The 19704-nt window shown below is 38.4% G+C and overlaps 1 pseudogene; it reads right to left on the bottom strand.

Moving 5' to 3' along the window:
* Positions 1-2139: 2139 nt before the first annotated feature.
* Positions 2140-19704, bottom strand: part of LOC127677248 (pleiotropic regulator 1-like) — a 39393-nt pseudogene continuing 21828 nt past the window's right edge.

Genomic DNA, 19704 nt, shown 5'->3' with positions numbered 1-19704 from the left:
TATCATGGACAAACAATACTTATGTGAAGTGACTGGCTAGACGAGATGTTCAAAGAAGCACATACAGCCTCAAAGGTTCAATACATCGTAACCGTAGATGGGAAACTGTAAACTTTAAGCCTTCAACTGTAAAAATTTTGAAGGCATGGAAGTGGAATGGGTGAATAAACACAAGTAGTAAACAGTTTTGAAAATTTCAATGTCATTTCAAAGTCATTACCTTTTGAAGTGGAAACTTCTAGTTTCTTTGGAAAGTTAGTTATGTCAAATGATGGTTTGCTGGGGCATACAGGTTTGAAAGGATGTCTTGCTAAAGCAAACACGCAAAAGGCTGTTTTCATGAAGCAGACACAGGTGAAAGGATTTTTTGAAATAGCAAACACATGAAAGAAAACTGGATGAAGGAGTATAACTATGACCCCACAGACAGTGGGGGATAAGCACTGAGCATTGGTTTGGTTTGCTCTGCCTCACTATTCTGCACTAAAGACAAATGTGCATTGGTTCACCACCTATCATAGTGCTGCTGTGGCTTGTAAATTGTAACGGAGCCATGAGAGAACCTCTCCAAAGACCTGTTTGTGCGGTTCCTGCAGCAGCATATACCTTCTGTGACCTCACCTCAGGCCGGTTAGGGAGTCTGGTGGTTTCTTCAGGATTGAACTATAGCTGCCTGGTGTCTGTTTGCTGAAAGGACTGGACTGCAGCTGCTAAACTGTATTTGGTGTTTGCTGCAGGACTGAACTGCTGCCCAAGAAGATCGATTTGCCCCCAAAGAACTATTGCTAAACAGGTCCACCTCCCCCATATCCTAATAACTTTTCTCTTCCACTACCTCAGCGGGGTTGCAGGCTAGAGGAGAAGTTGAACCCTTATTAAAAGTAGGTTGCAAAAAATGTATGCCTACAATCTTTAAAGTTTAGACTTGGTTAAAAACAGAAGTGGTATGACGTGACTGACACAGACACACAAGATCAACTAAAAATTTCTTGCATTGTATATATGTCAAACAGAATGCTTTTAAAGGCATAATACAACTCCATTGAAAATGTCAGTTAGAGTAATTGTCAAATATTATGCCATATTTTAGCAAAAAAAATAATCTGGAGTCTAAGGATATGATGTCATCACTTACATGAATGAATTTTGGGCAGGAATAAATTTTAATAAAGGAATTATATGATGCTTTTGGACTTTTTCCAAAATCTTTCAAAGATTTACATAAAACCAGCCAAAAGCTTAATGATGTATCAGCAACTCTTTTGTAGGGAAATTAGGAGCAGTTATCCAGAGTTTATTTAATATAAGAGAAGTTAAAGAATGTGTAATTTCTAATATATTTAATGGATACTGAAATGAATGAGATAGCTAAAATGCACTCTTTTTTAAAATTTTAAAGGTAAATATCACTTTGTTTTTTAGGTCATCAATGAACAATGAATTACACCAGTGGAGTCACACAACAGTGCACACATTCGGAATCTCTAAATAAGTATGCGCAAATTGATCGATCACATTGTTATTTAAAAGATCTGGAGATTTCTCAAACACCCTTACAAAACTAAGGGAAAGTTACTTTGAAAATGTCTTTTTTGTAAGGGCTCACGATTTGTGGAAGAAGAATGATAGCCCAGACTCAAATAGCGTGTAAAAGCAGAGATCGTTTTATTCTGCAGAAGTCCAGCCTGCTGAGGTCTACCATTTACCAAGATGGAAATACCCACTGAGTTCACAGGCCCAATTTAAAGCACTTTAGGGGAATTCCAGGGAGGGATAGGTGACATTTATCTTAATTGGTTGGTTTTATCTCTAGGGATTGCTGGAGATGAGGCTGGAGTGGGGGAGGGGGGAACTGTTAATAGGGAAGCCTGGAAACTGTTACTAGGGAAGCCTGGAAACTGTTGCTGACTCTCTGCCCTTGCCTTAGGTGGCCCAGTGGCCGCCCAATGGGTACGGTTTTGGTAGTACTTGCCTAGACTTGCCCAGTTCTAGGAAACAGAGATCTAGGCCCAGACTCCTGAACTGCTAGTTTGAAGCCTGTCATGGAGTCAGCCAGACTCAGCCCTCTTATTTTCAATGAGCAGAAAGCCTAGCACCATTTACACTTAGATGTACAGGTTTGTCACTGCTGCTTATAGTCTACACTGGTATACGATCAGTATGGTCAAGAAATGCTGATATTGGTATGAGTAGTGAGAAATCAATTCTGCCTATCAAGAAATTTAGCACATTGTAGAAGCAAGTATAAGCAAATCCAGATATAGAATTATTTAAGCCTAGAGTTGTGAAGAAACGATAAAACATACTGTGCCCCATTCTTAACCTATGAGAGCAAAAAAAGTTGTTTATCCATAGTATAAGTTGAGCTGGCCCTTGAAGGCTATGTCATAGTAATTTGCTAAGAAGAAAGTAGTTTTTGACAAAGAGGAAAGATCACAGAAGTTCTGTGCATGCTTATATTTTATAGGTATATATATTTCTTGGGATATTTGAATATGTGTGACAGAGTTATAAAAAAGAGATTGAATCTGTTTGAGGATAATATTAAATCTGAAACTGATTTGTGGATCTCAGACATTGTCTTACTATGTCTTTCTTTTTTTCTTTTTTCTTTTCTTTTCTTTCTTTTTTTCTGGACATGGGGAGCAGTTTATTGTAAAATACAAAGCAGCAATGCTTTCTGCAAGTGAGCTTTCATGAATGACTGGATATCCTCAATACCAAGTGAAGAACAGGATAACCAATGAAGACAACAAAAATCTTTTTCTCTTGATAATTTCTGGTTTCCAGCTGACTGGGTGAGTTTCTGTCAAGGTCTCATCCTCTCTGTAAACTTTAATGTCTTTATCAGCTTCAGTTGTTAGTAACCAACTATTGGGAATCAGGGCTGAGGATAGAGGCAAGAAGGTAGCCTCAGACTCAGAGGTCAGGTTATGATAGTTTATTTTTAAGTAACAATAGACAAATAGGTAGCAAAATGGGGTTGCATTCGTTCACACACATACTTCACTCTTAAGACTTGGAATGTAGAGATAGGAATGGATGCTAAAAGCAAGAGGAATTTTATTTAATCTAGCATGCTGGGGTCACCCTACAAATGGGGAGAGAATGACCATGTGCAGCCCACACAGTGGCCCTTACACAGTCCTCAGGGCACCCACCATTAGGTACAATGTGATTGGCAGAACTGTTGTTTCCTTTAAACTAATTGGTTGTTAGGGAATGAGCCAATGGTCTCAGAATAACTCTGGGCCTCCCCAAGCCGTAGGGACCTCCCTGTGGTCTGAAGAAAGTATTTTAGTCTCTCTCTTTTGGGAGGGGCAAGTGTTCCATGACCTTTCCAAAGTTCCTGAGCTAACCCTTTCACACTAAGACCCAGTCTGGCCCAACCAATGTCATAGCCTGGCTTACTAACAGTGCAGCGGGTAAGCTTCAAGAAGTGCTAGAGTGCAGTGCTGGCTTCAGTGCCACCCTCTGGGCCGGGCCGGTGAACTCGGATCTCTCAACATCTCTGTGGGACTCCAGGAGTAAGTGAGTTATGGTGGCCAGATGAGGGTTTTGAAACTCTTAGCCAATCATAATTAAAGTGTTCACACTTTACTTCATCAGAGGTTTACCTTATCATAATCATGCACAAACTATAGGCTTGGTTTCCATGGTTACATTCATCCATGGTATCGTATCTCTCTTGTTCCTTACACAGACTTTCTGATTGATCAAAAGAACAAGCAAATATACCTGATTTGTCATTCAAAGGTTGTACAGCTATATGAACATGCTGAAAGTTATAGCCAGTTCTCCAGTCCCAAAGGTGCATAGTGCCATTGTGGGCTTCAGATACAAATACTCTATCAGCACTGACTGCCAGTAATTGCATTGTGACCAGAGAGATTTTGAATGAAGCCTCAATCAGGGAATTTCCACTGTTTCATGTTATCTATTGAACTAGACAGAAATGTCGCAAATGTAAGACCACAGCCCTGACTGATTTCTTATAATTTACCAGTGTTACTCTGGACTTTTCAGCCACCAGATCCCATAATCATATTCTGATATCATAACTTCCAGTAATAATCTGTAGCTCTGCAGTTTGTCATCTCACAGTAGCAACTGCATTTATATGTCCAGACAAAGTGTGTACACTGGCTTTAGTTCTCATATCCAATATCCAAGCAATGGAATCTTGACTACAAGTCTCCAGGACATCAATCCTTGGATGCAAATCTAGAACATACACTGCACTTAGATAGCCATGATAGTGCTGTATATTCAAGATCCCAGCACTTCATTTGTTTGTCTTCCCCACAAGAGAACAAGTAAGATCCTCATACTCATGATCATACCACACATTGTACTGATGTGGCCAGTCAATGACAGCTTTAACGTACTACTCGCCAAGTCCCAAATCTTTATAGTTCTGTCAGTGGCTCTAGTGAGGAACCACTGACTTCCAGGTTCCACAGCGATACCCTAAACCCAGCCAAGATGTCCACTGATAATCCTGTAGAGTGCTACTAGGGTTTGGGCATTGTAGGGCTGTTTTAGCCAATGACGCAGAGTTCTAATGCATAGTTCTTGGCATTACTGGTCTCCATAATCATAGATTTCGTTGCCATGGGTTAGGAATGGTCAGAAGCCCCTGGGAATGGGTATTCACTTCCAGCAAGCACAGTACAATTTGCATCAACTCTGGTCTGAGAGCTTCATGCCACAACTAAGGACGGAGCAGCTGACTCACTTGACATTCTTTGGATCTTTAGTCTACTCCTCCAGCAGAGAAGAAACTCAAGCAATTTTGAGTTTGAAGATTTGGAAAAATTAAAACATGGTGAAGCTGATTATTAGAGACAGCAAATATCGTTACCTGTTTCTTTAACCTTAAAGGAGATTTTGTTTCCCAAAACATATTGAAGTACAGATTTTTAAATAGTTCAAAACATTGTCATCAGTCTTAGAAATGAACCAAAGTCTCTGCAGGGCCCTTTCCCACTGTCTTGAGTTAGCTATGCATGTCTATGGAAGCTTCCTCTGAGATATGAGAGGAATGTCTTCCTCTGAGATGATGCCTCAAGATTACCTAACATTAAGGATATGACGAACACTTCTGATTGTCCAGACTGGCACCTGTTCCTTCAGTTTTGCTTTCCATAATGAATATAATACAACAGAACCATCTGTTAAAGTGACCTGGTCTTTCCTGTCCTTGATAGGACATGGGACCCAAGCCAGTCACATGGCTCGCACCTTGACAGATTGACACAAATGGATTGTTAAATATCCAAACTGTTTCCTGTAGTCTCAGCTCCCTTTGTTTGATAAGACACTTTGTGAGTATTCAAGAAATTTATTTTTTGGCTTTAAATTTCCAAAGACTGCTATCTAGTAATGTTAATTTGCCATAGTACCTAAGTGATTTTAGTATGCCATACAACTATTAATAGGTTTTACTGAAGAACCAGAAATAGCTTATGTAAAATGCCAACATATATTACCATCTTAAACTAGAACCTTTCCCGAGCAAAGTATGTCATTGAGCATTTAGTAGAGAAAACAGACAAGGAAGTTTAGTTTTGCATTATTTTAAGGAGCTATGAAAAAACTGGTTGGTAACTCAACAATCACTTCCCTCTATGAAAAGGAACCTGACACCCCTAAGATTCCAGAATAGTGATTCAACATCTTGGGACTGTTGAATGGCCTTATCATTGAAGTCTTATAGAAATAATTAAAATTATGAAATTGTTATTTTAGCCATACAATTGTAAACATTTCTTTATACGTTGGCTTATTTAGTCATGTGTTTTAAACAATAAATAAAAGCAAAAAAGAAAGAAAGAGTGATAGTTAATGATTTCCAAAAAGAAGATTTATTTCAAACTGTGTTATATATAAGTGTGTGGGTTTATTTCTGAGTTTTCGATTGATCAGCCTGACTGTTTTTATGACAAATACCATGCAGTATTTATTACTATTACTCTGTCCTATGGCATATTATAAGGAATGATGATACTACCAGAGATTCTTTTATCATGCAATATTGTCTTAGCTATCCTGGCATTTTTGTTTTTTGTTTTTTGTTTTTGTTTTGTTTTGTTTTCTTTTTCCATATGAAATTGAGAATTTCTCTTTTAAGGAATGTAAAAGATTGTGTTTCAATTTTGATGGAAATTACATTGAATCTGTAGATTGCCTTTGGTAGAATAGCCACTTTTATTATATTAATCCTACAGATCTATGAACATAGGATATCTTTCCATCTTCTGATATCTTATTTAATTTCTTTCTTCAGAGATTTGAAGTTCTTGCACAGGTCTTCCATGTGCTTGGTTAGGGTTACACCAATACATTTGTATTATTTGTGGATATAGTGAAAGGTATTGTCTACCTAATTTCTTTCTTATCCCATTTACCATTTAAAATGTGTTATATTTGAATGCATTATTATATGCGATTGTTGTGGATGGGTCGTGTTGTTCTTGTGAAAAAATCCTCTAATGAATAAAGGAGCCAATCACTGGGTGAATAGGCAGGGCATCTGGGTTGGATGGAGGAAGGGAGGAAGGAGAAGAGAGTTACTTTCTTTTGGAGCTGGGACAGCAGGAGGCAAGATGTAGCTGTTAGAGTTTCCTAGTGTCATGAGTTCCCTAGTACTGGAGGAAACATATTTTAATAAGGCTTAAAAAAATAGTTTTTAGTTGTTGCACCCAGAGATTGAGTTACCATTGTTTCTCAACTAAGTTTGTGTTGTGGTTTTTTTCACTCAGTGGTATGGTAGCCACGTGCGGGTTTGCCTGAGATGCTTCACAAAGGCCATGGGGGATTGGAAGCACAGGGATGGCGTGGTAGTGACTCACCAGTGGGAACCTAGGGAGCTAGGAGAAGAGATTGTGGAGTTCAGAGTCAGAATCTCCATGAGATAAAAATAGGTCAGCCACTGCTTGCCAATGCATGGCAGGCCAGCCCACCAGGGCAGAGGCACAAACACAGGAATGTACTGGTTCAACTTTTTAAATATTTCATGCAACATGCAATAGTACTTATTTTTGTCTTAAAGGATAAAAAAAAAACTGATTAACTCCTTATGATTGTAAAACGAACCATGCATGTACACTGTGGTGGTTTGAATGAGAATGGTCCCCATAGACTCAAATGTTTGAATGGTTGTTTCCCAGTTGGTGGAGCTGTTTGGGAAGGATTAGGAAGTCTTGTTGGAGTAGGAATGGCCTTGGTCGAGGAGGTGTGTCACTGAAGGCTGGCTTTGAGGTTTCAAAATCCACACTAGACCCAGTCTCCCTTTCTCCCTCTACCCCCGGTTGTTGTTTTAACATGTATGCTCTCAGATATAGCTCCAGTTCCTGTCATGCTTTCTTCCACAATGGCCAGGGACCCACTCTCTGAATTAAATGTTATTGAAGGACCCTAAGGGCTCTTTCCAGTCCCTCACCTTCCTTACAGCTTTCCCCTCCCGCCTGAGTTCAAAGCTAGACCAAGTTCCATTCTCCACCCACAGGAACATTCTTGAGTTAATAATTCTCAGAATGTACTGACTGATAGTTACCTGACCCCCCAGGAAAGTCCTGGGTAAAGTTCAAATGAGTGTCATGCTTGCTAACCAATAGATTTAAAGGCCAATATGCTTAGCCAATAAGTTTGAACTGTAACCTTGTTGGTGTAACCTGTGCCCCTAAAAAGTATAAAAACTGCTTGTAATAGCCATTTAGGGGTGCCTTCAACTGCTTGAGGGTTGACCCTGATGAACCACAAAATAAACCTCTTGCTTTTGCATCGATCTGAGTCTTGGTGTCTCACTTGGGTCTGTCTTGAAGTAAGTAAGGACCACTGACCGAGGGTCAGGTCTTACACTTTCTTGTATAAGATGCTTGGGTCATGGTATCTTTTCATAGCAATAAATAATCAACTAGGATATATATGTATAGATAGATAGATAGATAGATAGATAGATAGATAGATAGATAGATAGATAGATGTATACTGACCAAAACATTCATTTACTGAGAACCCAAATGACAGAAATATAATTATCAATGAATCATGTAACATCATAGACTTACATATGCCAAGGGCTGCCAAAAATGAACAAATAAAGAACAGTTTTGCAAAGGTTCCTTGTTATTTCATATTTTACCTCTTTCTTTCATTCCTCGAGACTTTTAGCATACTGCTCTGTTTCCTTGACGCTTGCTCTCCACCTGTAAGCCATATAATCCAGCACTGTCTCCCTGATTTCAGCTAAAGTTGATGATTTTCTTAAAGACTTTTCCTACAAGCCCTGATCTAGCCCACATACCACTCTTCTGGGCTTCATTACATCCTTAAGTTTTCTTAGCTATGACCATAATCTAAAAAGATTCCTTATATGTTTTGACTTCTATTAGATGTTCACATAAATTAGTGAAATATCTAATAGATTTTCCAAAAGTGGTTTTTTTTTTGTTTTTTTTTGGGGGGGGGGGGTTGGTGTAGTTATCTGTTGATTATATCACAACAAAAAATGAAGTAGGCATAACATTCTATATGATTAAAATGTCTTTAAAATATGTGCAGTTTTCAGCTGCAATAATTATGCAAATTCTGTCTAGCATATAAGCAGTCTTTTGTGCTTCTTCACTCAAAATAGTAAATAAGTGACATTTAAAAAAACTATAAACAAGCAAAACCTGTCTATTATTATCTGGTTACTAAACTTGAAGTAAAGGTTAGTGTTATTGGAACAACTAAAACAACCTGCTCAATAACTGTTAATATGGTCTAAAAGTGTTGCTCTTAATGATGCTGTGGACTAGAAAATATTTAAATTTTGGCTTTGCAAAACTTTAGTGAAAAAGAACTAAGTTGTTTGTGAAACAAAAAAAAAAACTTCTATAGGATCTATGCAATTTCGGTAAGACTGTTTTCTGCTTTCTTATTTTATACTTTAACAAAAATAATGTAGTATCATATCAACACACATGACTAAATGTTAGACCAAAAATTTTAAAATATGATAATTGGAGACTACTGTTTCTCGGTAGAACACAAAAATATAGTCAAATTTCTGGAGCAGACTAAAACTTGTAAGGGTGTCTCCTCTTTTGTATAGTGTATAGTCTTTTATTCTTTTATTGACTTTAAAAATTGATTTAGATCCCAATTGCAGCTTCCCTGTTATGGAATATTTGATTATTCCACATGGAAAACCTAATTGTTAGCAAAATATAAAAGCTTAAGTAGATATAAGATGCATTTGGTTTGTCCTGAGGAGATGCAGTTTGGGTGTGCCTCTAAAAGCCCCCATAGATTAAAAAAAATGCTAAAGAATGAGACGATCCTTCCTAAGGAAGTTGCTTGTGGGGAGTCCTGTGGTTTTTGGTAGAATACAAAATTCTACCATTGGCAAAGTCATCTGCTCTCCAGAAAGGTGAAATATTCCAGTTCCTACTGACTTGGCTTAGAACCCCCTCTCACCCCTCCCACGACAACAGCAACATACTAAGAGTGTAAGCCTCTCTCTCTCTCTCTCTCTCTCTCTCTCTCTCTGTGTGTGTGTGTGTGTGTGTGTGTGTGTGTGTGTGTGTGTGCTTGGTAGAGCCTTATGGAAGACACTCTGCGTAAGAGATAATGATTCTCCCTCTTGGTTTGCAAGAACCACAGGACACATGTCAAACAGTATTCTAGGAACGAAAGCTAAGAAACCCTCTTGAGTTTGGAGGAGCTCAAGAGAAAGGTGATTTAGCCCTGTAAAATGACACAGATAGAAATAGATTTCTAAAGAGTTAGCAGTTTAGTTAGAGGATCAGGTTTATGACTGGATATTTTGTATATTGTTAAAAATAAATAAATAAGTTACCTCCCTGAGCTAGCAGGTGTTTTCCGCAGTTTATGTCTCCTGTGCAAGGACCAGCCTCAGCATGGAGAAGGCTTCTGAGAAAAGGGGTGTGTAGGAGCAGAGACAAGGACAACTCCAACTCAAAGTGGATCCGAACTCACCTGTGTTCTGCTTGATACTTTTTATCCTAAAAATTCTCTGGATAGCTCATCTGCCGAACACAGGTCCAGTCTTTTATTTTACCTTTCAATCCACTCCATTTACTCCAATTTTTAAGTGACAGCTAGCATGTGTTTTTTCTTTTCTGTTTTGTTTTGTTTTGTTTTGTTCTTCTTATCATTGAAAAAGTATTCAGAGATCTGTCTGCCTTTGTTAAGTACACATGATAAGTTAGGCTGGGATCCTGCCCTGAAATTACCATTTCTACTACACCTGGGCCTCACCTCCTCATTTTGTCCTAGGCTGGTCTTGAACTCTGGAATCCACCTACTTTTGTATCTTTCTGACAAGTTGGCTCATTAGTGCCTTTGCTCCTTTAGACTCATGAAGCCCCTCATAATTCATTACATTTGTATATTTTGCATGGTTGAGATATTATATATTTTCGAGCTCTTGTATCTAGAGCTCTTTCCCATAGCCTTAAGGGTTGTCCTGAAGGTCCCAGTGTTGACCATTTTGATGAAACATTAGCCACACTTTTGCTGTGTGTGGCTGTACTCAATGCTGTCTCAGATTATAATAAGCTTTGGAGCACACGAGCTGGACAGACATCAGCCCTTTATGCTACTGTTGTAGACTGTTTTGTCTACTTCCCTGTTGTGATCCCTGAGATATCACTTGCCATGTTCCTCCTGGGCCTTTCATGAGACCAGCCCTCATGGCCACACCCTCGCCATCCTTACCATCCCTATGGTATCTTTCTTCTTTCCCCTCACTCTCCTCGTGCTCCCTGCCTGAGACTCCACGCTCAGAAACCTTCACTCCACACCTCATCTCTTCTGCCCAGCCCAGGTCATAGGCAACTTTATTAACCAGTTAGGGACAACTTGGGAGACAAGGTTACATAGCATCATTGGTTGTCAGTGAGGATCTACTACTCCTCTGGCCCAACCAGATCTTGGGGCCAGTGTTTAGCATTTGAATACATAGCAGTGCCAAACCAACCCTGTACACAGGAGACTGTACAGCTTAATTGTACTTAATGCTTTCATCACAGTATCAAGAGAACAAAGGTTAGAAAAAGAAGAGCAGTCTAGACTGTGAAAAATTCTGATTCCTGTATACAATTGTTGTTCTTTCTGAGGAAACTGGAAGCACTTAAACTTTTAGTGATACAGCACACAAAATGTGCCAATTTAGAGAGTTAATCGTGTAAAGGTTTTCAGTAGTTTTCAGGTGAAAATTGGGGATAAGACAGCCAGTAACCACATTATAGGTAGTAGGTAGCAAATGCCTACGTGTAGAAGGTATGGATCAACATTGCTTTGTTTGCGTCAAACTTCAAAGGAGATGTAGATTTACATAAAATAATTTTGCTTGTATTTTAGCTTATGGCAAATAATTTAAGCTAAGCTTACAAAGCAAGGTGACTAATAATGGAGCCGGTAAGCAGTGAATTAAATCCTACTAAAATGTAAACAGGTTTCCTGAGATGACCTCCTCAAGCCCACTTCAGTGAATTCATTTCATCACTTAATTTGGAAAAAAATGCACTTACATAAATGTCCATTAGCGAGTAACAATGTTTTGATTAAGTGCTAAAATATTTACTCACTTAGCAACACTTTAGGAATCTGATTAACAATAATTTAACAATATAATATGATTAATCCTTATTGACTTGTCTTCATTGGAACAACAATTGGTATTATGGAGCCTATTAAAGTATAGATACACATGTACAACCAATTAATGGCAACACTGTGGATCTTTTTATTGTTACTATTGAGGCATAACATAAGCATCGGTGAATCATAGCAGCTGAGATTTATATTAATAAAGTGACAACATCAATGTCATCTCACTTATAGTCAGTAACAAAGGAATGCTACTCCGGCACAGCTGTCTGGGCATGAGGCATTGAAATCAAAACAGGAAAGCTGTGACTACAAGAAGACCAGGAAGGCAGCATGAGCATTGAGCCCTTGACTCAAGCTCGCAGTGACCACATAGGGCAGTAAGAGGATCTTTTTGTCCCAGCTTCTGAGATATCAAGATAATGTATGGCGACTCTATAGAAATTCGTGTCAAGCTGGTTACTTTGTGAGAAATCCATTTTGGCTTGTTTGTCTGTTCATGAGTAATGCAACTGCATCTAAATTTAGCTGTTCTATGAAACTGAATCCCACATATTAAATAATAGCTGGCATCTATTGACATGTCTAGAAAAAAAAGCTGGTTAATACACTCAGTCTCTGTTAGATGCAATATGACAATTTGAGAAATATGACATATTTGAGAAAAATCAGCTGTTTATGCAAATAGGTCTTTCTAATATATATCAGTTTCCCTAATGAAAATTTCCTGTTTACCTGTGGCTTAACTGCACAAATCAAGTGGATTTAAAAGGCTTATGATCCTAGTAAACACGAGTGGTCATAACCAGCAGCAGCTCATTATAAGGATGCTAATTTGAAGAAAAATATCTCTCTAAACAGCTGTTTCCTGCTGTGCAGAGAGTTTTCTTAAAGGGTGCTTCTCATTTTAACATGGACATGACTGATGTCTGTAAAAAATAGTTCTCATGTTTGGATGGCAGTGGATAAAATTACCAGACAAATATCAAGAGCTTGCAAGTTACCATTTCTGCTGCTCATTATACAGTGTAGCTTTATGCCGCTAAATGAGAAGGCCGTTGCTTCCTAATTTGAAGCTCGCTGGAGTTGATTTACAAGAAGATTCAAAAGTTTGTTTGGAGGGAGGCTCAGTCGTCCTTCCAGTCAGGCTAGTTCAACACACTTGTAAACGATAGCAGGCATCCAAAGGAAAGCTGAGCTTGAAATTCCTATGAATCATTTTTAATAGACTCAGAAGAAAGAAAATGAACTTCAGAAGATTAAATAAAAAAAGGTAATATTGATCAAGCTTTAAAAGTGAATTCAAATATTAATTTGCATCTTGCTTGCAGGAACAACTGAACACAGGCAAATCACCCTGATCTGAATGGATTCATATCTTTTTTTTAATCGTCTTATTTTATGTGTTTGGATGTTTTGCTTGCAGGTGTGTATGTGCACTGTGCAGTGTTACTGATTCCTATAGAGTTTAAAAGAGGCTTTCAGATCTCCTGGAACTGGAATGTCAGATGATTGTTAGTTACCAAGGAGGTAGTGGGAATGGAACCCAGGCCTTGGCCATAGAAACAAGTATGCTTAACATCTCTCTAGCTCCGAGCTAGTGTCTACTTAAAAGACTATTTTACTTCTCTAGTTGCAGAAGTTTTTGATATGTGTCTAAACAATGTGTAGGAGGACATTGAAAAGGAAAATAAGTAATATACACAACTTAGTTATACTTAAATTTAGTGTATGTGTGTGTGTATGTGTGTGTGTGTTTCTACAAATATATAATCAAGCATTTGGGCTTTCATCTTTCATAATGACAAGCAAATCATTTCATGTATTCACTCCCTCAACTGATTTCTTTATGAAACAACTAAAGAAATGTATGGGCACCACAATGATGGTGGCAGTGCCCGACATCCCTAAGTTGCTCGTGATTTGCTTAACTTGCTCTGAATTCCATGTTAACAGGATTATATTTAAAGAATAGCATTACCAAATTGTAGTTTGGGCCACTGTAAGAACTTACTGCCAATAGCAAACCATTTGTGACTTGGAGCCTAAGATCTAAACTTAGAGGCACATTGCTTTCTGTACGAGTCAGGGTTCTCTAACATCCCAAAACTTACAGAATGTCTCTATATATTAAGGGAATTTATTGTGATGACTTAAAGTCTGTAGTCCAACTAACCTGACAATTAGGTCAGCTGTGGATGGGTAGCCTAAGCATCTAGTACTAGCTCAGTCCCTCAAGCCTAGTTGTTTCAGCTGGTCTTCTGTAGCAGTGGGTGCCAAGAGATGTGCTGGCAAGTACAAGTAGTCCAAGAAGAGCAATCTTCCTTCTTCCAATGTCCTTCTATAGGTCTCTAGGAGAAGGTTTGGCCCACACTAAAGGTGAGTACCAACACGTCTGGATCTGGGACTTGTTTTGTCCCAGGTTGACCTTGCACTCTGAGATCCCTTTGCCTCAGTCTCCAGGGACTACAGGCATGTACTAGCTTGCCTGGGCCTAAGCTTTTCATGGCCACTATGCCTTAAGATCTCCATGCTGAGATCCAGGTCAGAAACTTGAGTCTTCCAGCTTCAAGATCTGGATCACAGGTGTTCCCTCCAATTCTGGATTGTAGTTCATTCTGGATATAGTCAAGTTGACAACCTGGAATAATAGTCCTAACACCTTCTAACATACATGATGCTTGTCCTTCTCAGCACTAACACATTAACAGAGAGCAGAGGGAACAAGTATATAAAGCACTGGGGAAGGGAACTTGCCCAACAACCAGAAATCTCAATTCAGCCCTGGAAACAAAACTGTCACATTTGAATAGGAAATGTCCCCAAAGGCTCATATGTTAAAAGCTTGCCTGCTATTTGAGAGGCTTTTGAGAAGTGACTGCATCGCGCTCTGACATAATCGATGATTAATCTACTGATTGATCCCTAGTTTGCTGACATTATTGAGACAGTATGAGAGCTAGGAAATTGAGATGGGTTGGAAGAAATATGCAATTGATTCTGCATTTGAAGGACATTTCTTGTTCCCAAGCCTTTCCCCTGATTATTCTCCCCATCTCCTCTCAGTAGCTACTCACCCCTTCCCCCTCCTCTTCCTGTATTCTCTCTCCTCCCCACTCCACTTCCTCTTCCTTCCATCAATCCCTTCTCTCCATTGACTTCCTTCCTAGATTCCGTTAGCTGAGATGGTCTGCTCTATGGCATTTTGGTACCATAAAGTCTCTGTCTTGCTATTGGTCAGAAAACACTAGGACCGACTTGCCACAGATAGTGATTTCTGTCACCATGAATAGCAGTAATCTTTCCTCCCTTACCCTGTTTCTCTCAGCTATTTTTCACAGGTGACATAAAAAAAAGTCCAAATAACACACTAACAAAAACAAGTTTCTTGGCATATCTGACATTTCCTTCTTTATTTATAAAAGTAGGAGTTGTATATTATATTCTTTAAGTTCATCTAGATCTATAATTTATTATTCTAAATTATGAGAAAGTATTGAGTAATTCAGCAGTATTTGTTACAGCTATAAACAATTGCTGGTAATTTGAAGACAATTGCAATAGCGTACTGATGTCTGACTTAGGGTTTTTTTTAAACACACAATTCTAAGAAAATTATTTTTCACATGTGGCAGGAATCAGGCTGTTACATTTCTAGAAAATTTAGTCTATTCAAAAGAGCATTTACTTCCTTTATTCTCGGTGTATATTGTTATATGAAATTGCTATCTAAGAATTCTTTAGTAATCTGAACTTATCCAGGCCAACTGGACTGAACAAGATGTTGAAAATGGCAAAAGGAAGACAAGGAAGAGGGCGGAGGGAAGGAGAGGGGAGGGGGAGGGAGGGGAGGGAACTTAGGTAAATGATGAGGCTCACTTTTCTTAGCACTGAAACTTTTCTAGTGCTTAATGCCATGTTATTTAGAATAGCAAAGTCCCTTGTTCAACAAAGTTCTTCTTCTTTTCTATAACTTAAGACAGGAAGCCCCTTCACTGCCATTTTTGGTATCCTTTTGTCTTATCTTTCATAAAAGAGGCGAGTGAAGTCCAGCACCACATGGACACAGTTCAAACAGCAGCAGCTCAAGTTGTGCCTTGGGCCTAGTGGATATTCACTAGACAGTTCCTAATTGAACAAGGTGAGACAAAATAAATTCCTCAAAGAGCTAAAGGACATTTAAATTTTTTCACATATAAGGAAGCTGTTACAATTCTTTGAAATATGTTAATATGCTTTTCTCTTTCATATATTTGTGTCATATATTCATCTCAATCAACTGTTTTCTTAGTAAAAATTAACCAGCAACACACAAACAAAAGAAAACAAAACAGCCCTTGAATTCTTAAAAGGAAAACAGTGAATAGTTCAGTTATAAGAACAGAAAGGACACTTCATTTTTTTTTTTTTATCTTGTGAAACAATCGTCTAAAGTCTGGGTGAAATTTTTTGAAGAGAAAAAAAAATCTACTTTGGTCTGCATCAATCAAGAGAAGCATTATGAATGTTTCTTCCCCCACCTACAGGGGTAGCTGAGAGAAGGTCTCTGGGCTGCTGAGTGAAGTATGGAGTACTGAAAGATGATGCTGGGGGAAAGGTCTCCCATGAGATTCTCTGGAGAATGAGAGGAAGGCGATGTCTACACCTCTCAGAGTAAAGGGAGACTCAGAGTAAAGGGAGAGCAGCCAAAAGAGGTTTCTATGAGGTTTCTTTTTTTTTTTTTAATGTGGAATACATGGAATGAAGAATTTAGCGTGTCAGCAGGATGTCACAAAGGACATTCTGTTTTCTTTGTAAACAAACACACAAACAACAAAAGAAAACAAAACAGCCCTTGAGTTCTTAAAAGAAAAAGAGTGAATAGTTCAGTTTCAAGAACAGAAAGGATATTTCATAATCTGTCTTGCGAGACAATTGTCTAATGTCCGGGTGAATTTCCCTATCTCTTCTGAGTGGAAGCTTTATGAGAGAAATCAAAACTTAATGAAATCCACAAGAATCCAGAGAATAGACGCTACTGTTGTCAAAAATATCTTCTTTGGAAATCTCAGTTTTGAACTTGAGCAAGCAGACTCAATTGCCCACTCAACATTTCTACTGTATGACAAATAAAAACATCCCAATTAACCTATCACAATGACATCAGACATATTGATCTCTTGCTTACTTCAAGGCTGTTCCTGCAATTTCATGTATATATGTAATTGCACCATTTCCCCATTTCAGTGCTGTGGATTCAGCCATGGCGTTCCCGATACACGCTAATTCCACGACTGAGCTCCATCTCCAGTATGATTTCTACCTCAATAAATGTTCACTTTACTCACTTGTTCAGCTGAAAGTCTTTGCTATCAGTCATAACTCAGTTTTAGCCTACTACTTTGCTCCAGCATATTTCAATGTCTCTAAATTTTAAAATATACTCAAAATCTGGTTGCTAACCATCTATTGCTGTTATTGATGTGAAAATCACTCTTTCCTTTACTTGGATGGCTCTTACTTTTATAGTTTCTTTATCTGGTCTCCATAATTTTCCATTAGGCACATACATATGTATTAATAGATTTTACAGTAAGAATTGTACTGTATTCTTCTGCAGCTTAAAGCTGACAGTGACTGAACAATGCACTCAGAGCATTATCTGAGATTCTTTATCTCATTTCTATGTGTGTCTCTGAGGCATTCGACATTTATTTGACTTGCTCATTCTTTTAAAGTTAAGCTGGTTCTTCCTCTGTCCAAACAAGTGCAGGACATGTTAAGGCCCAAGAATTCCTCCAACGGACTAGTTTTGCATTTTATATCTCCCTCCTTCATGCTCACTTTATTATGATCTTCAATTCAAGAGCTTTCTACCATCCAGCTCTCGCATGGTAGCTGTCAGTAGTCATCTTTACTATCCTGCAGCCTGAACTTTGTTGTTTCAAAAAAGATAGCCACTAAACTCAGGCTACCATGTGTTAAGTACAAATACCAAATCATGATGCAGAAACTATGAGGTAAACGTTAAGCAATAAGGTTTATTTCTTTTAAAATGTTAATGACTCATGATAGGTTCTAAAGAAATGAAAGGCTGAATGTGATGAATAAAAGTCAGAAAAAGAGCTAGCATAATTAATGTATATAATTGAATTAGACCCTGTTGGAACCTGAAAACCAATCACATCAATGGGTGACAGCAGTCATGGGAAGGTATCCTGTGTTTACCCCAAGGGTATTCTGCTTCCAAAACTTAAAAGATGAGAAAAGACACTATGACTGTTGTATATAGGAGTACTAGGACACCAGTCCAAAAACCATTGCAGCTACATATGGATCAAGAAGTAAGGATTTCTGTGCTTTCCTGGACTCTGATGCCTAGAATTTGACAGGTTTGTAAATAAGATTTAAAACAGAACAATTTAAGTCATAAGTATATGGAGACAAAATAGAAATGTCAAATATGATCATATTCCCAACATCCCTCTTACATGGGAACAGGGTTGTTTCCACGATCTACAGTTTTTAAGAAATCAAGGAGATTAAACATCTTACTGCAATTGACTGAATTGTACTTTAGTTGTGTGTTTCCCGACTTGTGCACTGAGGTGCTGTCAAATGATACTGTATTAGAGATAAGATTGACTTTAAGAGTGGATCCAATAGGAAAAAAAACTTAGGAAGAACTGAAGAAGGCCCTAGCACTCTTCATCTTGAGGGACATGAAGATAAGATATAGCCTAGAAGACAAGAAGGTTTGCTTGACAAGAGCTAGTAGGATCTCTGAAATACAATTCAGAATGACCATCTTATTCTGTCTTTGCTCAAAGGATGGAAAAGTGATTGATATAGTGTTCCTCTCAGGTGAACCTTTTCACAACAGACCCTGGTATACTCTCTTGCTTTATTTCCTTCTGCTACCACAAACAACCTCAGAGGCACTTCCTATAGAGCCTTTCCAAAATGTCCTCTCACTCTCTAAGCCCTGGGTAATCAGTTGAGAAATAGACACATTTTTGAATAGGCACAATAAATATGCACAGGTCATATGTCATTAATATATCAAAGCTAATTTGGATTAATCATAAATGGTCTCTTTTCAGTCCTCATAAAGTGAAAAAAAATCAGGGAAAATCCACAAAGGTGGGAGGAGATGACCAACCTGAAGATCTTATGGTGGTAGTGTACTGGTTCCAGTTATAACATACTTACATACATACATGCAAATGCATGTATACATGTGCATTAGACTGAGTCTTCTTTATAAAGTATTTTCTAATCTTTCATTTAAATCTGTGTTTGGGGGATGTCATGGTTTGAATATGCTTGGCCCAGGCAGTGGCACTATTTAGAGGTGTGGCCTTTTTAGAGTAGGTGTATCACTGTGGGCATGGGCTTTAAGATCCTCATTCTAGCTGCCTGGAAGTCAGTCTTCCACCAGCTGCCTTCAGATGAAGTTGTAGAACTCTCAATGCTGCCTTCCCTATGTCTGCCTAGATGCTATCATGCTCTCATCTTTATGATAGCAGACTGAACTTCTGAACTTGTAAGCCAGCCCCAAATATATGTTGTCCTTTATAAGACTTTCCTGGTCATGGTGCCTGTTCACAGCAGTAAAACCCTAACTAAGATGGAGGGGGTGGGAGGGCCAAGTCTGAATGTGCCTGTCATAGGCAGATGCTTCTGTTCTCTAAGACTAAAGACATAGGAATCAGTAGGTGGTGGTGCAGATGGCAAAGAGAGGGTGGGGTGACATTTCAAGCTGTGGGCGGGACTAATGCAAATTTGGCAGTCCAAATGGAATTTCTGTGGGCCTAACAATTTTTGCAAGACTTCTTGCTTCCAAAACAATTTTCATCTACCCACTCTCCTCAGATACATGTATATATTTATATGTATAGAGTCTATGCAGAGAATATATATATCATGTGTGTATATGTGTGTATATGTAAATATATATGTACATGTGTACAAAGAGGGACAGAGGGCAACCTAAGGCCTCTTCACTGAAATCTTTGAAATTCTATAACATATATACTATAGTTATTAAAGATGAAATGGACCTCTTTCAAAATATTGTCCATAAGAAGAAACACTTTCAAC

This window comes from Apodemus sylvaticus, chromosome 2, assembly GCF_947179515.1.
Source record: "Apodemus sylvaticus chromosome 2, mApoSyl1.1, whole genome shotgun sequence".
Classification (NCBI taxonomy): Eukaryota; Metazoa; Chordata; class Mammalia; order Rodentia; family Muridae; genus Apodemus; species Apodemus sylvaticus.
Note: the sequence above shows the minus strand (reverse complement) of the source record. Positions and strands in the feature narration are given on the sequence as shown.